Raw genomic sequence first — 22,940 nt, forward strand, 5'->3', positions numbered from 1 at the left:
GGTTTAAATTGGAGGCCTTGTTGGATTTCTTGCATTGAGATTTCTCTCCTGATCTGTGGTTTGAACCACGTCAGAGCTATCCATTATCAAAAAAGCTAATGGAATGCCAGACTTTATATCTAGGAGGATTGGAATATAAAGACACAGAGTTTATGCTGCAGCTATACAAAACCCTGGTTAGGCCCCACTTGGAGTGCTGTGAGCAGTTCTGCGCACCGCACCTTAGGAAAGATATATTGACCTCGGAGGTTTACAAAAATGATACAGGGGGTAAGGTGTGAGGAGAGATTACACAAATTAGACTTGTTTTCACCAGAATTTAAAAGGTTCTGGGGTGATCTGATCAAAGTCTTAAGGCGCGATTCTCTGCCCCCCACGCCGGGTGGGAGAATAGCGGGAGGGCCTCCCGACATTTTTCACGCCCTCCCGCTATTCTCTCCCCCCCCCCCCCCACGCCCGACCCACGCCACGAATCGCCGCTCGCCGTTTTTTACGGCGAGCGGTGATTCTCCAAGGCCGATGGGCCGAGTGGCCAGGCCGTCGCGCCCGTTCCAACACGGCAGCAAACACACCTGCTTGCTGCCGTCGTGAAACGGGCGCCAGATGCCCGTTTGGGGCATCTGGGGGCCCGATTGGCACGGCCATACCACGGCCGTGCCAAGGGGGGGCATAACGGACGCACTCTTTTCCCTCCGCCGCCCCGCAAGATCAAGCCGCCACGTCTTGCGGGGCGGCTGAGGGAAAAGACGCCAACTGCGCATGCGCGGGTTGGCGTTGTCCAACCTACGCATGCGCGGCTGACGTCATCGGCCGCGTCAGCCGGCGTGACGCTTGCCGTGCGGCCTTGACAATCGCGCTGCCGTGACGCACGGGGCACGCTCCTAGCCCCGCCCGGGGGGGAGAATCGGCCCCGGAAGTGGGCGTGAAGGCTGCCGTGGGTCACGGCCTGTCCCACGGCAGCCTTTACGATTCTCCGCATTTGCAGAGAATCTCGCCCTTAAAGATAGGAACAGGGAAAGACAGGTTAGATAAAGATAATCTATTTCCACTGGTTGGAGATTCTAAAACTAGGGGACATAGTCTAAAATTTAGGGCTAGACCATTCAAGAGAGATGTGAGAAAGAAGTTCTTCACTCAAAGGGTGGTAGAGGTTTGGAACTCTCTCCCACAAACAGCTGCTGAAGCTAGAACAGTTGTTAATTTAAAATCTGAGATAGATTTTTTTTAAGCAAAGATATTAAGGGATCTGGGCCAAAGGCAGGTATATGTAGCTACGCCACAGGTCAGCCATGATCTCATTAAATGGTGGGGCAGGTTTGAGGGGCTGCATGGCCTACTCCTGCTCCTGTGTTCCTATCGAAGCAGAAGATGACTACACTTGCTGAATGCCTTCAGGGCAGAAGGCAGAGAGTGGGAGTCTAGGGTAGTTATTCGGAGCAGTAAATGGAGTCTGCGTAGGTTTCCTCTGGGTGCTCTGGTTTCCTCCCACAGTCCAAGGATGTGCAGGTTAAATGGATTGACCATGGTAAATTGCCCTTCAGTGTGCAAAGATGTGTAGGTTAGGTGGATTAGCTATAATCAATACAAGGTGTTATGGGGATAGGGCAGGGGAGTGGGCCTAGGTTAGGTGCTCTTTTAGGGGGTCAGTACAGACTTAATAGGTCGAATGGCCTACTTCTGCACTGTCGGGATTCTATGAATAAACCAACCATGACGCGAAACATGTACCTGACCTTGGTTAGACCAGACTTTGTGCGTCTCATGCAGTTCTAGTTACAATCTTTTCAAAGGATATGGAGGCACTGGAAAGGGTGCAGAAAAGATTTACAAGGATGATACCAGAAATATACATATCATACACACGTATATATCCATATCAGGAAAGGATTGACAGGCTGGGTCTGTTCTCTCTTGAGAAAGGGAGGCAGAGGCGTGACCTAATCGCGGTCTTTCAAATCTCTTTTGAAATAGAGAATGTTTCCTCTTGTGGGGAGGAGCATAACCAGAGGACATCAATATGAGATAGACCCTGAGAAATCCAATGGGGAATTCAGGAAAAACTTCTTTACTCAGAGAGTGGTGAGAGTGTGGAATCCGCTACCATGGGAAATGGTTGAAGTGAATAACATAGACGTATTTAAGACCAAACTAGATAAATATATGAGGGAGAAAGGAATCAGTTGTTATGACGGTGGATTTAGATTAAGGATGTGAGCTGGCTTGAGTAGAGAATTCATACCAGCATTGACCCGTTGGGATGAATGATCTGTTTCAGTTCCGTATATTCTAAGTAAACCTACCTCTTGCGCTGTGAGGAGCACACTTCTGTGCAAATTGTTTCCAGTTCATTCTAAAGATATTTGATGCCCATGATTCAACATGTGACTTAGATCTCAGCCAGCGGTGAATCAGAGGGAGCAGCTTTTCTCCTCCCCTTCCAATGGACTTCCTCCCTTCACCTCCGAGTGTCAGAGAGGTGGTCAAGGGAGCAGCTTACTCCAGGGTCAAGCCAGGATGGGGACTCGCGATTTTTGGGGTTGCGGTGGAGCCGGGAGTGCAGGAGGCGAAAGAGGCCGGTGTGCTGGCCTTTGCGTCCCTAGTAGCCCGGCGAAGGATCTTGCTACAGTGGAAGGATGCGAGGCCCCCAAGCGTGGAGACCTGGATCAATGACATGGCGGGTTTCATTAAGCTAGAGAAGGTTAAATTCGCCCTGAGAGGATCGGTGCAAGGGTTCTTTAGGCGGTGGCAACCTTTTCTCGACTTTCTGGCTCAACGATAGGGTACAGGGACAGTAGCAGCAGCAACCCGGGGGGGAAGGGGGGAAGGGGGAGGGAAAAGGGGGGGGGAGGGGGAGGGAAAAGGGGGGGGGGAGGGGGAGGGAAAAGGGGGGGGAAGGGGGAGGGAAAAGGGGGGGGAAGGGGGAGGGAAAAGGGGGGGGGCGGACAATGACTATGTTTGTTTGTTTATTTAATTTTAATTTATTTTTAAGTTCTTTTGTTGTTCATTGGGGTTGGGGGGGGTGGGGGGATGTGATACATGCGTCGATACGGTCTGGGGGTGTTACAGTTATTATGGGTTATTTTGTTGCATTTCATTGTTTGTCGTTATGTTTTATATTTTCTGTAAAAAATTCCAATAAAAATTATATTTAAAAAAAAAGGGAGCAGCTTACCCATGCAGCCGGCTTGAGCCACAGAATATAGTTTTGAAACTTGGATTAAATCACGCTGCCTTTCTGTCCTCACAAGAGGAACCCCATGACCTTTCCTGAGCATTGGCAGGCAGCATGCTACATAATGGTTCTCAGGAGTGATTGTTCCCAGTCCCCTTTGGGCTCTGCCCTTGGCAATATTCGCAAGAAACCACAGCCCTATTAAGAGAATGTCCAATTGAATAGTGCCCATTGTAGTGTTGAGTCATGCAGACCATTGACGTCGCTGGCTCAATATGTTGGGAGTTAGTGGTGGGGACCATAACAAATGGGTACAGCCATCCAGTCAGCCGGGGTTCCTAGTCCCCATCATTACCGAGCAACCTGCCCTTGAGAGTGCACCGTGCCAGCCTCAGGGTACATGGGGCCCAAACTCAATTCCCACTCAATGCCCACTATACCGTAAGGGGTCATGATGTTGCTCACAGCATCATCTTCTTTTTGTTTTTATAAATTTGGAGCATCCAATTCATTTTTTCCAATTAAGGGGCAATTTAGCGTGACCAATCCACCTACCCTGCACATCTTTGGGTTGTGTGGGCGAAACCCACGCAAACGTGGAGAGAATGTGCAAACTCCATATGGACAGTGACCCAGAGCCGGGATTGAACCTGGGACCTCAGCGTCGTGAGGCTGCAATGCTAACCACTGCGCCACTGTGCTGCCCTAGCATCACCTTCTTAAAGCCGGCGCTGCCCACATCCTGATCATGGGTTTTAAGCAGGATTAAATTATTTATCAAGGTAACTACTTGCTCTGAATACACCATAATTCCTCTTCAGAAAAAGACAGCGCACAGCTTAAACCCCAGAAAAATCATGGCTGTATCTTGCTTCTTTTCTTTTGAAGATAAGCATCAAATTATACAGCTCCACATGCTTGTCCTCTGGTTGATACAGTCCATAATTAAGTTGCAAAAAATTCAATCAGTGTCGCCCTGAGCATTTAAATTACTTTCAACTAGCACTACACATGATCTGACCAGTAACAGAGAAACTGCTGATGTTTGTATTTTCACAGTAATTGGCTACACTCACCCTTTGTACTGATAAGGCACCTTGAAATGGGATTAGAACTTGGCAAGGAATGGGGAGGAAATAACATTAGAATGAAATAAATTGCAGATATTTTTTCCTGACAGTGCGAATCGAGAATGGCAAGAGATGGAGCTCATCCCCACCCACCATCACTACCCAATTTTGACTACTTATTTTTTCACCAATGGCTCAATGTCCAATAAAGATTCTGTTCGCTAGTGCGGGGGGAATGGGACTCTATCCATTCCAGGCACCCATTGTCAGCTGCAAGAACCTCCAGGATAGGCCCAGCGTAGTTAGATGCAGGATAAATCTTCCTCTACACTGCTCCAGAAATGCGCCCAATGTCAGTGGTCTCTGAGATAGGGCTTAAGAATACTGACAACAGGTCAGGAATAATAGAAGGATTATCGGGAGGGCGGGGGGGGGGGGGGGGGGGGGGGGCGCTGCGGGTTGGTGCTCGTTAAAAAGGTCAAGGCTGTGAAATGGAAGGTCAAGGGTCACCGGCTCTGGGTCAAGAATGATTGGGGGAAGAAGCAGAGCAACGTTGGGGGGGTCCACGGAAGATGTGAGGAAGGCAGAGAGAGAGTGGAGGCGGAGATGGGCTTACAGCACAGTGTGCGAGCCCATCGCCATGGCTACCAAGTTTGAGCTCACAGGTGTTCAGGCTGTTGCATGAGGAGTTCTGGGTGTGGCCCATGGATGGACCTTGCATTCTCATTGGTCAAGTCAGCTGCTGTAGCAATGAAAACCATGTAAACAGAGGTATTCATATCTTTGTCTGCCTTCTAGACTCAGTTCACTTTGGGGATTTGCATTCCGTCTCTTACATAGAGTCACATTACGCCGAAGAATTTTGCAGCCTCAGTTGGAGGAGAGGATTCACCAGAGGAGGATTGGCTCTAGGCCGTGTTCACACAACAGCATAGGCCACAAGACCATCAGCACCAATTGAAGTGGAGGGAGGTCAGGAGGGAGGAAACCAGGCCTGTCACCATTGCTGAAGGTTACTGGTGCATTAGCATGTGTTCAGAATGCACACCAACTACTTTCAAATGTCTAAGAGGCAATGTTACAGATGGCTAAGGCTTTCTTGGCCTATTTAAGTGTGCGCGTTCCTTCAACAAGAGCGGCAGCCCTGTGATGTTTAGGGAACCCCATGCCAAACATCCTCAAGGTGTCAAACTTTTATGCCAGCAGTTAATTATTGGGCTCCATGAGTGACATGCGTGGAATCTCCGAGGCTTCAACTCATAGATGTATAAGGGAGGTGACTGATTTCCTCTTCAGTAGGACCGGTAAATTATTCCATCACAACCGATGCTGAAAATCAGGCCACAAGAGCAGTTGGCTACTTGGTCATTGTGTGTTTCCCACAAGTACATGGTGTAATTGACTGCAATCACATGGCTATTAGAGCTCCCTGGGAACAGCCAGTTGATCTGTCAATTGGAAAGGGTTTACTTTTCTTAACATTCAGGTCGTCATGTGTTCATTGCCGAGAGAGATCTCACGGCTCATACACTTCACGAATCTCCCAGCTTCCACAGCTTTTTGAGGTCCCTGACCAAGTGCACGATTGGATCCTGGGTGACAAGAGCCACACCGAGGACATGGTTCATGACACCAGTGTGCCAGCCCCACAGAGGAACGTTAGCAATGCAGCACGTGGATCGACCATAGAGCAGACCATACGAATGGTCAAAATGCACTTCTTCTGCCTTGAGTGTTTCGGGGAACTTTGAAAATGTACTAAAGAGGGCACCCGGAACGTTGTGGTCTGCTGTGCATTTCACAATGTTACAAGGCAAAGAGGGGATTGCCACGTGACAACATGGAAGACCTCAACTGGTGATGCCAGAGAGGAATATGAGGAAGAGCACAGAAATATTGCTGCACCTCTCCAAGATATCAGAGCCATGGAGAGACAGGCCAAGGCTGCCAGGGATAACTTCATCTTGTTTTGTCCAGGAATGAGTCTCCCACATGACCGGAAGTACATCGCCTGCAAACCATTACCTGCTCTGAATGTGTGCTGCCCTCTGCCATCCTCCATCTGGAGCTACCTCACTATCCATGTCCTCTACCAGTCAGAAGGCTAAGGAGAGTGGACGCTAATCATGCAGTAAGTAACAATATGACAGTCCCAAAGGATACAGACTTTGCACTGGGGACATGGTAGAGGCTGTTTAGCACACTGGGCTAAATCGCTGGCTTTGAAAGCAGACCAAGCCAGGCCAGCAACACGGTTCGATTCCCGTAACAGCCTCCCCGAACAGGCGCCGGAATGTGGCGACTAGGGGCTTTTCACAGTAACTTCGTTGAAGCCTACTCGTGACAATAAGCGATTTTCATTTTAATTTCATTTCATCACTGAAGGTCTTGTGAGCTGTCTTTCTGCCCCTTGCTCACATTGACAGCGCTGTGACTGCATGACCTTATACACTCGAATGTAACCTCCGCCAATCTCCTTGGTGCATCCTTTATGGGATGACCAATAGATGCTGCCTGTACAGTCTTGTCCGATTGCTTTGAAAATGAAATGAAAATGAAATGAAAATCGCTTATTGTCACGAGTAGGCTTCAATGAAGTTACTGTGAAAAGCCCCTAGTCGCCACATTCCGGCGCCTGTCCGGGGAGGCTGGTACGGGAATACACGCACATTACCGTCCAATAAAGTCTGGCCTCAAACACACAACCACATTGTTACCTGCACAAGTGAGATGTGCTCTTCATTCTGTAACAATTTCTAATCATGAGGTATGGCTGTGCAATACACCCTATTATTGAGGACATCCCAAAAAGTGTACATGATGCACAATGTAATATGAAATGATACGATAAGTTTAGATAAAGGATCTGGATCAGCGCAGGCTGGGAGGGCCGAAGGGCCTGTTCCTGTGCTGTAGTTTTCTTTGTTCTCTGTTTTGTTCTTTGATACTGTCTCAACACTCGTGCCACCATTGCGTTCTAATCATGTCTTAATTTTTCGCTTACATCTACAACGGCTTGGTGCAACCCCAACATCAGCAGCTGATGCTAAGGAAGATTGCTGAAATGCCCCATTGTGTCCAAGGCCGTAGGGGATATCCTCTGGTGGTTCCAGGCCTTGAGGCCCCAGCCTGCTGGGGAACTCAGGAAAGATGTTCGAGCATCCTCCTCAGCCATGCCTAGTGGAGGATCTTGGGTCACTAGCATAGGGGTGAAGAAGCAATCACCCACCCTGAGAGTACCCTGAGTGGATGCCCCCAGGAATAGCTGGCTGACACTATATTCTCACGCATATGAGTCTCCATAGTGGTCACCAACCTCTCCGTGGCATGCACTCACAAGAAACAAGGCAGAACTCAAAGCTTTTATGGCCACCTCCATCGTCTGTTCAAGATTCCACATAGTCTCTGGCAACTCCAGCAGATTTTCCCCTACCTGTCTGCATCTCCAGCAAGCTTCCTGTGGCTGAGACCAGAGGCCATCATCAGCCAAGGCCTAATCCCCACATTGCTCCCACTGGGCAGCACGGTAGCATGGTGGTTAGCATAAATGCTTCACAGCTCCAGGGTCCCAGGTTCGGTTCCCGGCTGGGTCACTGTCTGTGCGGAGTCTGCACGTCCTCCCCGTGTGTGCGTGGGTTTCCTCCGGGTGCTCCGGTTTCCTCCCACAGTCCAAAGATGTGCGGGTTAGGTGGATTGGCCATGCTAAATTGCCCGTAGTGTCCTAATAAAAGTAAGGTTAAGGGGGGGGCATGTCGGGTTACGGGTATAGAGTGGATACATGGGTTTGAGTAGGGTGATCATTGCTCGGCACAACATCGAGGGCCAAAGGGCATGTTCTGTGCTGTACTGTTCTATGTTCTGTGCTAAGGGCCTCGGTTGACATGACCACCAGCATGTGCCACTGATTCTCTCCATGATCCCCCGAAATCTGCATGAGTGTCACTGAACTGGTGGAGGATGAGAGGAGAGGTAAATGAAGGTGCATCCTCCAAAGTTGTTGACCTTTCTAAACCTGTTCATAGTATGTATAAATGATTTGGAGGAAAATGTAACTGGTCTGATTAGTAAGTTTGCGGATGACACAAAGATTGGTAGAGTTGAGGATAGTGAAGAAGACTGTCAGAGGATACAGCAGGATATACATCGATTGGAGACTTGGGCAGAGAAATGGCAGATGGAGTTTAATTCGGAAAAATGTGAGGTAATGCATTTTAGAAGGTCTAATACAGGTGGGGATTATACAGTAAATGGTAAAACCCTTATTGACAGGCAGAGAGCTCTGGGAGTACAGGTCCACAGATCACTGAAAATGGCAACCAAGGTGGATGGATAAGGTAGTCAACAGGCATGAGGCATGCTTGCCTTAATCGGTCATGGCAATGAGTAAAAAAAATGGCAAGTAATGCTGCAGCTGTACAGAATCTTAGTTAGGCCACATTTGGAATATTGCGTACAATTCTGGTTGCCACACTACTTTGGAGAGGGTACAGAAGAGGTTTGCCAGGATATTGCCAGGTCTGGAGGGTATTAGCTATGAGGAGAGATTGGACAAACCTACATTGTATTCACTGCAACAACGGAGATTGGGGGGATGACCTGAGAGATTTACCAAATTATAAATGGCATGGACAGAGTGGATAGTCAGATGTTTTTTTTCCCAGGTTTATGGGATGGGATTCTCCCAGCCCTGGGCTGGGCCGCAGAATCACCGCGACCGGGCCACGCCCCACGCCACCCCGATGCTGGCACACGATTCTCCGTAGAGCGGAGAAATAGTGCCATTGGCTCCGGCCTGGTTGGCGCGGTGCTGGTCGCTGGCCGCTCTACGCGGCTCCTTCGGCGATTCGCCGGCCCGGATGGGACAAGCGGCCATAAGAAAAAAGCGAGTCCCGCCGGCACCGTTCTAACCTGCTCTGGGTCGGGTGGTGGCCTGTGGAGGGGGAGGGGGTGTCCGATCCCGTGGGGAGCCTCCGATGTGGCCTGGCCCGCCATCGGGGTCCACCGATCGGCGGGCCGGCCTCTCTGGCTGGCGGCCTCCTTTCCTACCCACCGGCCCCTAGAGTCCTGCGCTATGTTGCGTCGGGGCCGGCGTGTTGAAGGAGGCCACTGCGCATGTGTGCGTTGCGCCGGCGCCACTGCGCATGCGTGGATCCCGCGGCACATAGTTCACGCCGGGATCGGCAACTGGAGCGGCGCGAACCGCTCCAGCGCCGTGCTGGCCCTCTGTAGGGGGCAGATTTAGTCCTGGCAGCGGCCCGTTCACGCCGTCGTAAAACGGGACAGCGTTTACGACGCCGTGGACACTCTGCTGCAGGATTAGAGAATCCCACCCATGGTGTGACGGGGAAAGATTAGAGGAGACGTGAGAGCCAAGTTTTTTACACAGAAGGTGGTGAACGCCTGGAACTCGCTGCCAGGGAAGGTGGTGGAAGCAGATACAGTAGCAGCGTTTAAAAGTCATTTTGATGAATACATGAATAAGATGGGAATAGAGGGATACGGACACAGAAGGTTTTAGTTTAGACAGGCATCATGATCGGCGCAGGCTTGGAAGGCAGAAGAGCCTGTTCCTGTGCTGTACTGTTCTTTATCAGTCACCCGTATCCACTCTGGGCTTTGGCGTTCTTTGCCTATAACGACTACCTGCACTGGAGAATAATGAAGGTATCAAGGAGAAGCTCAGTCTATCAGAAACCACAGTTTCATGCGTGTCTCGAATGCGTCTATGTCTCAAACACCAGGTTGGAGCAGCTACCCTCCTCACCCACCATCTTCAAAGGCTTCCTCTCTATAAGGAATTAGCTCTTTGAGGTTGACCACTTCTCCTACAGTCTTGACTCTCTCCCTGGACTTGAAAATTTACTTATCCATCGAGGCACAGTGAAGACTTAGTGGCATGTCTAAAATTCACCTATCTCCCTTGTTTCCATGTCTTTGCAAGCCGAATACTAGCCATGAATTCTGTTCAGCACACAACTGCCTAACCACGCATAATCTTTACACACTGTGACCTCCTTCTGCCATGTGGCATTGTTGTTGACCGTAAATTTCCTGTGGTGATATGTATCACTGTAAATACACAAGAGGTTAATGTAAATACACGTAGACTAGATAGACATGAGAGGGAGCACCAGAGACATGACACACAGACATTCAACCAATAGGTCAGTAAGATAGGACACGACCAATGGGCATTCACGATACACACAGAGGTGACACCTCCACAGGAGGGCATTACACCAACCCATATATAAAGGACGCAGCACACATGATCTTCCTCTTTCCAGTGGAGACAGTCAGTGAGTACAGACACAGGGTTGATTCAACATCACACCCACCACGTGGATTGTAGCAGACTGGTTTATCAGTCTGAGTAGCTATAGAAGGATTAACAGTAGTGGCGAATCCAAGTAGGAAAATTGTAAATAGTTTAATAAACGTGTTGAAGTTATCTCCACATCTGAACCTTCCTTTGTCAGAGTGAACATCAAGGAAGCAGCTTATGCTACGTCAAGAGCATAACAAAACATTTCCCAGCCTGGAATCTCTTCCCCACTTGTAAAGTCTCTGTTTGATCCCCCTCATGAGAGACACTTTGGTATGATGTCATATTGCCTTGGAGGAGGTCGTTCATCCTTTTGCAACTCTGCGCTCAAGTTCATAGCTGGACCCCAAAGCTGCCCACCTCCTTTGGCCGTCTTGGGGAGGGTCACAAATTGCCTCCCCTGGGGAACAGTATCTACTGTCATTCCCTGGCATCACTAAACTGTGGGGGCGGCTCTCTGTTGGTAAGCAGACATTCTGCTGAACTGGATGGAGTGATTTGCCAAATGAAAGGGTGGGGGGGGAGGGGGATGATGGAGAATAATTGATGGAAGGTGTCAAGGTAGTTGGAGGTATGACCTGAAATTTAGAGTCCTTTATGCCGGTGGGGTTTTCTGGTCCCGCCTATGGGAATGCGATTTCAATGGCTCGTGGGCCCTGCCGCAGGGAATCTTGCAACTTGGAGACAGGGGTGGGGGGGCTTGAAAATTCTGGCCAGTGAGCTTCTAAGTAAATATCTAAATGGCCCTGCATGTGGGGGATCTGTATTCGAGTTCGGACTCCAGTTCTCCCTTCCTGCAGAGATCCTTGTAGAATTGGATCTTTCCTAGCCCACTATGTCACGGCGGCACAGCGGTTAGCACTGCTGTCTCACAGTGCCAAGAACCCGGGTTCGATTCCGACTTTGGCTGACTGCGTAGAGTCTGCACATTCTCCCTGTGTTTGCGTGGGTTTCCTCCGGAGCTCCAGCTTTCTCCCACCGTCCAAAGATGTGCAGGTTAGGCGGGGTTCCGGGTGGGGGAGTGAGCCTCGGTAAGGTGCTCTTTCGGAGGGTCAGTGCAGACTGGATGGGGCGAATGGCCTCCTTCTGCAATTTATCGATTCAATCTGACCTGAAAGTGAGTCAGCTGATGGGATGACAAGACACTTCTTGCCTGCCCTGCTGCATAATCACATGTGTAGCATGTGGCCACCAGACACTTTGCATTGTAATTATATGCGGTGTGAATCCTGACATGTGAGCAGAAGAGCCATGAATTCCATCTCCCCCCCCCCCCCCACCCTCCTGCCGCTCTGAAGAGCTTCTCTCTTTCAGTCCAATCCCCCCCCCCCCCCCCCCCCCCCCCCCCCACCAGTATTTCTACAGCTTCATTTTTATAACCCGGGTTCATAGCCAAAGCCAGACCAAGAAGGGGAAAGATTTGACCTCTCTGCTAACCGTAAGGCTTCTTTGAGAAATGTGCCGCGGCATTCTCCATCCAGTTCCTCGGGGATCTGCACCCAGAACATAACACTGCTCCTAAATTAATGCTAGATTGGCGACCTCGCTCGCAAGAGGCTCATTGAAATGGAATAGCAGAGGAGGCTGGTCGAGGGCACTGATTTTATGTGGCGAATGAGGCCTATTGCTGGGGCAAATTAGCAGGGCCTTTCCTCCACATCTACCTGTGCTGGATCTGAAATCTATTGCTGGTTGTTTGAAATTGGGTGCGAGCTGAACAGCGAGATATCACGTAGCCAGGAGTCTCGTTCACCTTCTCCAGTTTAAGCTGCATTTTTTGAAGAAAAGCAATCAGCTACAAGAATCACTATCAAGCATTCAATTATCTTTGTTGAAGTCATCGTTTTCACACCGTCGTATCGCCCCCGCCTTCAAAACGTTCAGAGCTGGTGGATCATTCATGCTTGAATTTATTTTTGTTGGAGAAAAGGAAATGTGATGAGGGACTTTCAAATGCAGAGATCAGAAACGGAAGCTTTCACCCACTTAGAATGTGTGTGCAGTACTGAAGGGCATGAATATAGAATTAACCATACTGGAGGGAAGGGAATCTTACCCACAGAGGAAAGCAGCCTGGGGTCAAAATAAGAGTGATGGAGGCAGAACTCTGTCATCCTTGAAACAACAAACCATATTTTATTTATATTTCTAATTGATTCAGGTCCGTGTTGCTCAGTAGAAGTCACTGATGTGTTGAGAGAGAGTGTGACAGGTATAACATATTAAGCTAAGTGATAAAGTTTGGTAATTAGGGAATGTACAGATTTTTCTCAGGAGATTAAGCGAGTGAGGTAGAATCCATGACAAGATAAACCGTTCATTTCATATTTCCCCCCTGTGTAAGTCTCATTGTGGATAGTCTGCGCAATTCTTCAGTGCCCCTTAGCACAGTTTCTCCACATATTTCTCTGTGCTATAAGCCGCCTTGAAAGAGTCCATTTTGTGAGGCATCTGTCCTTTTTTTTACAGCTGTCTCCTCGGTGGCACACTCCCACTGCACCACATAGAGAAACACAGTGGTGCGTGAAGCATAGGTGTATTTATAGGACTAAACACTGAGGCAGATAACACCTTTTAGTGGGCGGGGTGGAGGGGGGGATAACATAATTGGCTAGTTAACTTTGAAGAAATAGAACATTAATTTTTGCTTCAAGACGATGAATGAATGATCCCACAAATACTGTGGGCGCGATTCTCCGCTGCCCACGACGGGTCGGAGAATAGTGGGAGGGCCTTCCGACATTTTTCCCGACCTCCCGCTATTCTCTCTCCCCGCCCCCCCCCCCCCCCCCAACGACACGAATCGCTGCTCGCCGTTTTTTACGGCAAACAGCGATTCTCCCCAGGCCGTTGGGCCGAGTTCCCAGGCCTTTACGGCCGTTTTCACGAACGCAAACACACCTGCTCTCACCGTTGTGAAAACGGCCGCAAAGTGCCGTCCCGGACAACCATGGCACCGATTGGCACGGCCGCACCACGGTGGGCACCGATCGCGGGCAGCGGGTCCGATACCCACGCACTCTTTGTTCCTCCGCCGCCCCGCAGGATCAGTCCGCGGGGCGGCTGAGGGGCATGACGGCCCGCGCATGCGCGGGTTTGACGCATATGCATAATGACGTCATCCGCGCATGCACGGCTGACGTCATCGTGCGTGTCAGCCGCCGTGATGCTTGGCGCGCAGGCTTAGCGACGGTCGCTAGCCCCGCCCAGGGGGGAGAATCGGGTCCCGGGAGGGGGCGCGGAGGCTGCCGTGAAACACGGCCGTGTTTCACGGCAGCCTTTACGACTCTCCTCATTTGCGGAGAATCGCGCCCACCGATTTTTCAGTAGGAATGGGCCCCAATTCTCCGACTGTTGGGATTCTCTGGCCGGCATTCTCCCAGCCTGGGGCCGGGCTGGAGAATCCCTGCGACCGGCGCGAATCGCACCACGCTGCCCCGATGCCAGGACGCGATTCTGCACAGAGTGAAGAATCGGTGCCAATGGTGCCGGCATGGCGCTGGCTGTGGGCCACTCTACGGGGACAGCCCCCACCCCTCCCCCCCTCCCCCCCCACCCCTCCCCCCCGGCGATTCTCGGCTGAGCGGCTGTAACAAACACCTGAGTCCCGTCAGCGCCGTTCAAACCCGCTCTTAGCCGGCGTGACCTCGACGTGGAAGGGTCCGGGGGCAGCCTGTGGGGGGAAGGGGTGGTCCGAGCCCGGGGGGAGGGGGCCTCGGTTGTGGCCTGGCCCGCGATCGGGGCCCACCGATCGGCTGGCCGGCCTGTCGGGCTGGGGGCTCCTTTCTTCCGCTCCGGCCCCTGTAGCCCGACGCCATGTTGCATCGGGCCCGGCACGGAGAAGGGAGCCACTGCGCGTGCCCGGACCCCGCGGCGCCCAGTTGACGTCGGGATCAACAGCTGGAGTGGCGTGGGTCACTCCAGGGCCATGGGATCAGAGAATCCCGCCCTCTATACCCACTGTCTGTGTGCCCCCGCCCCTGGGTTTCCTGGCAGTATAGGGTGTCTTCAATGGAAAATCCCATCGACAGGCTGGGGGATGAGAGAATCCAGCCCATGATACCAAATGCAAGTGGAGACTGTAATATGTTTTATTTGCTTAGCTTAATCTCCAACTTCTGCGTGCTGCCTTTTTCATTCAATCCATGTTCTTTATCTCTCTATCTCTCTGATTTAACCTTACATAATTATCACTTCGACTCATGCTTGATTGCACAAATATTCACTCCATCCACCACTGGCAAACAGTGGCTGCCTTGTGCGCCATCTACAGGAAGCACTGTAGGAACTCATCAAGGCTCCTTAGGCAGCATCTTCCAAACCCACAACCGCTGCCACATATAAGGACAAGAGCAGCAGATACCTAGGAACCCCACCAACTGGATGTTTCCCTCCAAGTCACTCGCCATCTTAACTTGGAAATATATCGCCGTTCACTGTCGCTGGGTCAAAATGCTGGAACTCTCTTCCTGACGGCACTGTGGTGTACCTGCACCACATGGTCTGCAGTGGTTCAAGAAGGCAGCTCAGCGCAACCTTCTCAATGGCAATTAGGGATGGGCAACAAATAATGAAATGGATGGTTTAAAAACGCTGCTGATCAGGCTCGGTTACAATTTTCTTGTTATGTCCATCGACCCAGTAAATGACTGAGTGAAAGACTTAAAGAAAACTGGCCACTTTAGCAGACTTCACAATCTTCAATTCCTCCCCTCAGTTTCAGACTTAACATAGAAAAGGACAGAAAACAAATAGGCAAGGTATTGGCCAACACTGGACCGAGCAAATATAAGCAGAAATACTCAGCAGACCAGGCAGCATCTGTAGCAAGTTAACATTTCAGTTCAATGATCTTTCACAGAGCACATATCTACTTCACTATTTCTCTGGTTATATGGTTTATATGACCCCCGAGAACATTGGAATGGAATCTTGACCCCGCTAATTTCTTCCAGTACCACAGAACCGTAGAATGCCCACACGGCAAACAGAGGCCATTCGACCCATTCAGTCTGCACCTCCCTCTGAAAGAGCACCCTACTTAGGCCCACTTCCCTTCCCTATTCCTATAACCCACCTAATCTGCACATCTTTGGACAATTTATCATGGCCAATCCACCTAACCTGCACATCTTTCCTCGGATGGTGATGTCCAGCACGAGGGGATATAGCTTTAAATTGAGGGGAGATAGATATAGGACAGATGTCAGAGGTAGGTTCTATATTCAGAGAGTAGTAAGGACGTGGAATGCCCTGTCTGCAACAGTAGTGGACTCGCCAACACTAAACGCATTCAAATGGTCATTGGATAGGCATATGGACGATAAGGGAATAGTGTAGAGGGACTTAAGAAGGGTTTCACAGGACGGTGCAACATCGTGGGCCGAAGGGTCTGTACTGCACTGTAATGTTCTATGTTCTATGTTCTATCTTTGGACTCTGGGAGGAAACTGGATCACCCGGAAGAAACCCACGCAGTGACCCAAGGCCGGAATCGAATCGGGTCCCTGACGCTCTGTGGCAGCAGTGCTAACCACTGTACCACCATGCTGCCTGTAGTTTTCTACCTGAAAACATTTTCTTCAGCTCCACCCTTCACCTTTAGCCGCCCAGTCTCTGCAGATCATGTGATGTTCCGGTAAGCCGTTTCGGTTCGGCGAGACCATGCAGACGCTATGACAACGGATGAACAGACACCACGCAACAATCGGCAGGCAAGTGTTCCCTTCCACACTTCAACAGTCAAGGATATTCAGCTTCCGATCTTCGGGTTCTCCAAGGCGGCCTTCAAGAACACACGACAACACAGAGACACTGAGCAGAAACTGGTAGCGAAGTTCCGCATGCATGAGGACGGCCTCAACCGGGATCTCGGGTTCGTGTCACATTCCATGTTCCCCCCACCATACTGTCCGGGTTTGCAGAATTGTGCTAACTGCCCTGGTTTGAGACAATCACACCTGGATTACCTGTGATTATCCCTCACTCCACTCACACTGTTTGTACCTGTAAAGATTTGTTTACCTGTAAAGACTCACATTCCAAGCATTCTGCGCATTTCAATCTGTAATTATCTTGCAATTGTGTCTCTGCCTATATATGTTGTGATTGTGAACCTGCCTCCACGTCACCCGATGAAGGAGCAACGCTCTGAAAGCTTCTGATTTCAAATAAACCTGTTGGACTTTAACCTGGTATTGTGAGGTGACAACTGAAACATTAACTCGCTCCACAGAAGCTGCCAGAGTGCTTCCTGCCATTTCTGTTTTTATTTCAGATTTCCGGCATCCGCAGTATTTGGCTTTCAAGTGAGCAATCTTTCTCCATGGATAAAATAGCCAAATAACATAAAAGAACAAGTGAAGTGCCGATGTGTTGTTCTCTGCAGGCCTTAAATCTCCACACAGCAGGGGGCAGCCTGCTGCAACTTCACACAGTTATGTTCATTGATTCGAATCTCCCTTGAAAGGGACAAGTCCCTTTGTTGACTACAGCCTAAATCTGCAATAACTGGCACTCAAGCCCAGATCTTTATGAAACCACTTTGCCTTTCAAGCGACTTGATGCATTCTGTCGGAAATAACTTTTTTACTTGAGCCACAAACTTTCTGAAGTACCGGACTGAGGTCTTTGTAAGATCCATTCCCTCTCACCAGCGTTCCAATCGTACAAATGTTGTCCCTTACCGTAAAGAAACTGCTGTTATTTTGTGCAACCTGAGGGTTAACAACTGAACCAAAAATGGATTAAATTTAATGGATTAAATGTAATCTCATGCAGCATTACACATTCACTTTGGATTGACAACTGCTACATTCAAACAGACTACAATGACTAATACGTTTCAACTGAATGGCGCTATGAAGTACAGCACCAAGACAGGTGCTAAACATGAATAAATAGATAGAGTAAAAAGCAAGAGCATAATCGGTCAATCACCTTTTGTATGAGACATGTCCAGATATTCACAACGTCTCTGAGTGACGGTTTCTGCCTATTTTCATTATCTCATACGTTTCTGGAGCCACTATCTCCCATTGTGGCTTCTCCCCAGCAGTATGCAATCCAATGCGAACGTCCTCCCTTGGGTTCAGGAAGAACTGAAAGACTTCCGCGAAACTTTAATTAAAAACATTCCGTTTGTTTCAAAGTCGGGTTATTAGCCAAACGTAACAATGGAGCAGTTCATAATTACAAAAGACACATTCGGCATCATGAATAAATTCATGAAGGGATCAGCCAGGAAATGATAGACCAATTTGTCTTATCTCTGTTATGGGCAAACGAGTGTTTACAGGATAATATGAAACAGTCAGCCTGGATATATAAAGGACAGGACTTAATTGACTGATTTAATTAAATTTTCCAAGGCAGATTGTACAGATTAAAAACAGTGTGGTGGATATTGTTTGTGTGGATTTTCAGAAAGCTTTTGATAAGATTCCACATAAGAGGCTTCTTGTAAAAAAATAAGTCAGATGGATTTTAGGGCATGTAGTGAGATGGCAAAGGACAGAACACAAAGAGTGGGGTTAAATGGATATTCTTCAGGCTGCTTGGAATGCTCCACCTTGAGGGTTGGAGCAAGACTTGGTTTTCCAAGGGTCGAAATAATTTGGACAAAGGAGCAAGGAAAAGGATATTTGTTGATCCCAAATGAGAGTGCCAAGGCAAACTGAGAAAGGATGCTTGGGGAGGACAGGGGCGGCACACAGGTTAGTAGAGTGGGCGACAAAGTGGTAGATGCAGTTTGATTCAGATGATTGTGAAATCAAATATTTTGAATAACTGACGGCCAGGATTTTACCCGACACGATGTTACGATTCGCCGAAGGACGCAACAATTTAAATAGCTCACTTCTGTAATATTATGTATATTGACGGTCATTAAGGCCGAAGCACAAGGTGTATGAACCGCCAAGAGCAGTAATTATCAGCTTCCATAAGTACTGCATGAAGGAGAAGGTGTTAAGCTGGGCGAAGCAGAAGTGTGAGGTGCAGTGGGATGGTGCTGGAGTTCAGATCTACCAGGACTTGACGGTGGAGTTGGCAAAAAGACAAGCGGCATTCGGGCGAGTGTAGGTGGCACTGTACAAGAAGGGGGTGTGATTTGGTATGGTATACCCGGCGCAGCAGAGGGTGACGTATGATGCCAAAGACTTTTATTTTGAGACAGCGGAGGCGGCTGAGGCGTTCGCGAGGGCAGAAGGCTTAGAACAGACGTGAGGAGCGGAGCTAGAAGAGAGACTGTGGACTGTGATTGGGGAGCTGGAAAATGTATAAATGGTATAACTTTCTTTTTACTGACGTGTATTGTAATTTACTTCTCTTCACATTGTTACAGAGTTCAAGTTATTGGTTGGGTTGATTGGCATTCTGTGTTGCAACTGTTATATCTTATTTTAGTGAATTGTATGGGTTAGATTGTTGTTTTTGTTTTTTCTTTCTCTGGGACTGGGTGGGAGGGGACAGTATATCTTGGTGGGGGGGAGCCACCCGCACTAGCTAACACTAGTCAGCTCGTGAACAGAGGTGAGGTGAGAGGAGGGCTGCGGACATTGGAGCCTGGTTAGCAGGTTTCGATGGGCCTACGAGGCGAACGAGGGGCGGGGGGGGAGAAGGGATTGATGCTGGAGATGTGTTGTCGAGAGGAAATGTAGTGGGGGGTTTTGGGAGTGGGGGAAGGGGTTCGATGTTAATAATGGATAGGGGCGGGTCAGGCTCATGGGGCAGGACCTGGTGGCATGATGACAGTGGATAAGAAGGGTGGGGGGTTGAGAGACCTCCAGTTAGGATAGTCACATGGAACGTGAGGGGGTTAGGAAGTCCGGTCAAGAGGTCAAGGGTGCTTGCGCATCTTAAAAGTCTGAAAACTGATGTGGCAATGCTGCAGGAGACTCAGTTGAGGGTGAAGGACCAGGTGAGAATTAAAAAGGGCTGGGTTAGTCAGGTGTTTCACTCTGGATTTGACGGAAGGGCTCGAGGGGTAGCGGTAATGGTCAGCAAAAGAGTACGTTTCCAGATGGAGAATGTAGTGGCAGATCAGGGGGGTAGATATGTGATTGTGACAGGGGTGCTGGAGGGGAGATTAGTGGCACTGGTAAGTGTATACGGTCCCAATTGGGACGATGTGGGATTCGCAATGAAGGTGTTTGGGGCCATCCCCGACTTGGACACACACAAACTGATAGTGGGGGGTCACGGCCGCGCTCACTGGTCCCATCGGGTGGGGAGGGGGGGGGGCAAAGGCGTTGGCTGGGCTAATGGTGGAAATGGGAGGAGTGGACCCTTGGAGGTTCCTGCACCCAGGGGAACGGGAGTACTCATTTTTCTCAGCAGTCCATAGGGTATATTGGCGGATCGACTTTTTTGTGGTGGGGAAGGCTTTGCTGGCTGGGGTTAAGGGGTCGGAATACTCGGCAATTGCAGTGCCAGATCATGCTCCACATTGGGAGGATATGGTACTGGACAAGGGGGTAGCTCAGAGGCCCGGGTGGAAATTAGATGTGGGACCTTTGGGGAACCAAGGGTTCTGTGACAAGATTGAAAAGGTAATTGAGGAATATGTAGGTTTCAACTGTACGGGTGAGGTGTCAAAGGCAGTTGGCTGGGAGGCTCTAAAGGTGGTAGTGAGGGGTGAGGTGATATTGTTTAAGGCCAGGGTGGACAAAGAGGAGAGGTTGGAGTGGCAGAGGGTAATAGATGAGATGTTGGAGGTAGATAGGAATTATGCAGAAGATGGGGACCTAGCGAAGCTGGAAAAGAGGAAGGAACTACAGGCGAGCTTCGACCGACTGTCTACCAGGAAGGCGGTGCGCCAACTGAGACGAGCAAGGGGTGCAGTTTACAAACATGGAGATAAGGCTGTCAGCAGGTCAGCTCCGGAGGGAAGCAGCGGCATGGGAAATTGTGCAGGTGAGGGATAGGGCAGGGAAGTTGGTGGTGGCGCTGGATCTGATTAACAAGGTTTTGAGGAATTTATGAGAGGTTGTACAGGTCAGAGCCACCTGGGGAGACCGTGAGATGCAGAAATTTCTAGATGGGTTGGAGTACCCAAGGTTAGGGGAGGGGGACAGGGCGACATTAGAAGGAGCGATAGTGAAGCAGGAGATAAAGGATGCGATTGGGAGGATGCCGTCGGGGAAGGTGGCAGGGCCAGATGGGTTTCCGGTGGAATATTATAAAAAAATCAAGGGTAAGCTGGCACTGATGGTGGGGATGTTTGAAGAGGCGATAGGGAAGTGGGTGTTGCCACGAACCCTGGGGCAGGCATCGATTTCCCTGTTGCTAAAAAAAGATAAGGATGTGACGGAGTGTGGGTCGTATAGGCCCATATCACTTCTGAATGTTGACGCAAAAGTATTGGCGAAGGTACTGGCGGGTAGGCTGGAGGAGTGCCTCCCGAAGGTGATAGGTGAAGATCAGACGGGGTTCGTGAGAGGGAGGCAGCTCTTTTCAAACGTTAGAAGGGTATTGAATGTTGTTATGGCACCGGCAGAGGGGAAGGAAACAGAGGTGGTTGTGGCATTGGACGCTGAGAAGGCATTTGACCGGGTAGAATGGGGGTACTTCGTGGCAGTTCTGGAGCAGTTTGGGATTGGACCAAGATTAGTGAACTGGATAAAGCTACTATATAAGGAGCCGAGGGCGAGTGTCCGCAAAAACAATATCAGTTCGAGATACTTTTCTCTCCACAGTGGGACTAGGCAGGGATGTCCTATGTCTCCCCTGCTGTTTGCACTCACGATTGAGCCGTTGGCCATCGCATTAAGACATTCGGGAGCGTGGAAAGGAATAGTGCGGGGGGGGGGATAGAGCATAGGGTGACCTTATATGCCGATGACTGCTGTTATACGTGTTGGAACCGAGTGTGTCGATAGGGGGAATATTGCAGCTGCTTCGCGTATTTGGGTCTTTCTCTGGCTACAAACTAAATCTAGACAAGAATGAGTATTTTTTGGTGTCTCAGCCGGGGTGGGGGCAGGGGTGTTGGGGGGGGGCTGCCATTCCATAGGGCAGGGACTCACTTTAGGTACCTGGGGGTGCAGGTTGCCCAGGAGTACAACATTTCTAGTTTGGTGGGGAGAGTGAAAGCTGACCTGGCAAGGTGGGATGGTCTCCCTCTGTCACTGGCAGGTCGGATACAGATGGTTAAAATGAACGTGTTGCTGCGATTTCTGTTTATTTTTCAATGCCTGCCGATTTTCCTGCCAAAGGCTTTTTTCAGAGAGATTGAGGGAAGTATTACGTCGTTGATATGGGGAGGGAAGGTATCTAGAGTTAGAAAGGTGCTGCTACAGAGGGGAAGACAGGCAGGGGGTTTGGGTCTTCCGAACCTGATGCACTACTACTGGGCAGCGAATGTGGAGAAGGTGCAGAGCTGGGTCAGAGGGGTTAATTCCTAGTGGGTCAGAATGGAGGAGAGTTTGTGCAGGGGGTTGGGATTGAAAGGACTAGCAACAGTGCCGCTCCCGAAAGCCCCGGGGAAATATTCAGGTAGTCCGGTAATAATAGCTTCATTGAGAATTTGGAGGCAGTTTCACCAACACTTTGGGTTGGGGCAGGGTCAAGGGAAATGCCGATTCAGGGGAACCACAGATTTGAGCCAGGGAGGTGGGATGGAAATTTTCGGAAATGGGAGGAGAAGGGGATTAAGAATCTAAAAGATTTGTTTCTTAGGGGTCGGTTTGCAGGATTGAAGGAGCTGGAAGCGAAGTATGGGCTGGAGCAGGGGGAAATGCTTAGTTACATGCAGGTTCGAGATTTTGCGAGAAAGGAGATACAGAGCTTCCCAGTGGAGCCGGCCTCCATATTGCTGATGACAGGGGGACTGGAGAAGGGGTAGTGTCAGCGGTTTACGAGGCTATTTTGGAAGAGGAGAAGGCACCATTGGAAGGGATCAAAGCAAAATGGGAGGAAAAGTTGGGAGAGGATATGGAGGAGGGGTTCTGGTGTGAGGTGCTCTGGAGAGTGAATGCCTCCACCTCGTGCGCGAGGTTGGGGCTGATACAGCTGAAGATGGTATACAGGGCGAGGATGAGCCGATTCTTTGAAGGAGTTGAAGATCTGTGTGAACGTTGGGGTGGGGGGGCTCTAATCACGATCGTATGTTTTGGTCCTGTCCAAAGCTTGAGGATTACTGGAAGGAGGTTTTTAGGGTAATTGTTAAAGTGGTGCACATGAAACTTGACCCGGGCCCCCGGGAGGCCATATTTGGGGTGTCGGACCAGCCAGGGTTGGAAAATGGTGCGGAGGCAGATTTTGTAGCCTTCGCCTCATTGATCGCCTGAAGGCGGATCCTGATAGGTTGGAGAGCAGCCTCTCCACCCTGTGCCCTGGCATGGTGGAGGGACCTGATAGAATTCTTGATTCT

The 22,940-nt window shown here is 49.9% G+C and overlaps 1 protein-coding gene across 8 annotated transcripts in view; it reads left to right on the forward strand.

The window, feature by feature from the left end:
* Positions 1-22,940, forward strand: part of LOC119971491 (RNA-binding Raly-like protein) — a 1,731,169-nt gene that overhangs the window by 955,955 nt on the left and 752,274 nt on the right. The gene's annotated exons all lie outside the window — the stretch shown is intronic.

This window comes from Scyliorhinus canicula, chromosome 9, assembly GCF_902713615.1.
Source record: "Scyliorhinus canicula chromosome 9, sScyCan1.1, whole genome shotgun sequence".
Taxonomy (NCBI): Eukaryota; Metazoa; Chordata; class Chondrichthyes; order Carcharhiniformes; family Scyliorhinidae; genus Scyliorhinus; species Scyliorhinus canicula.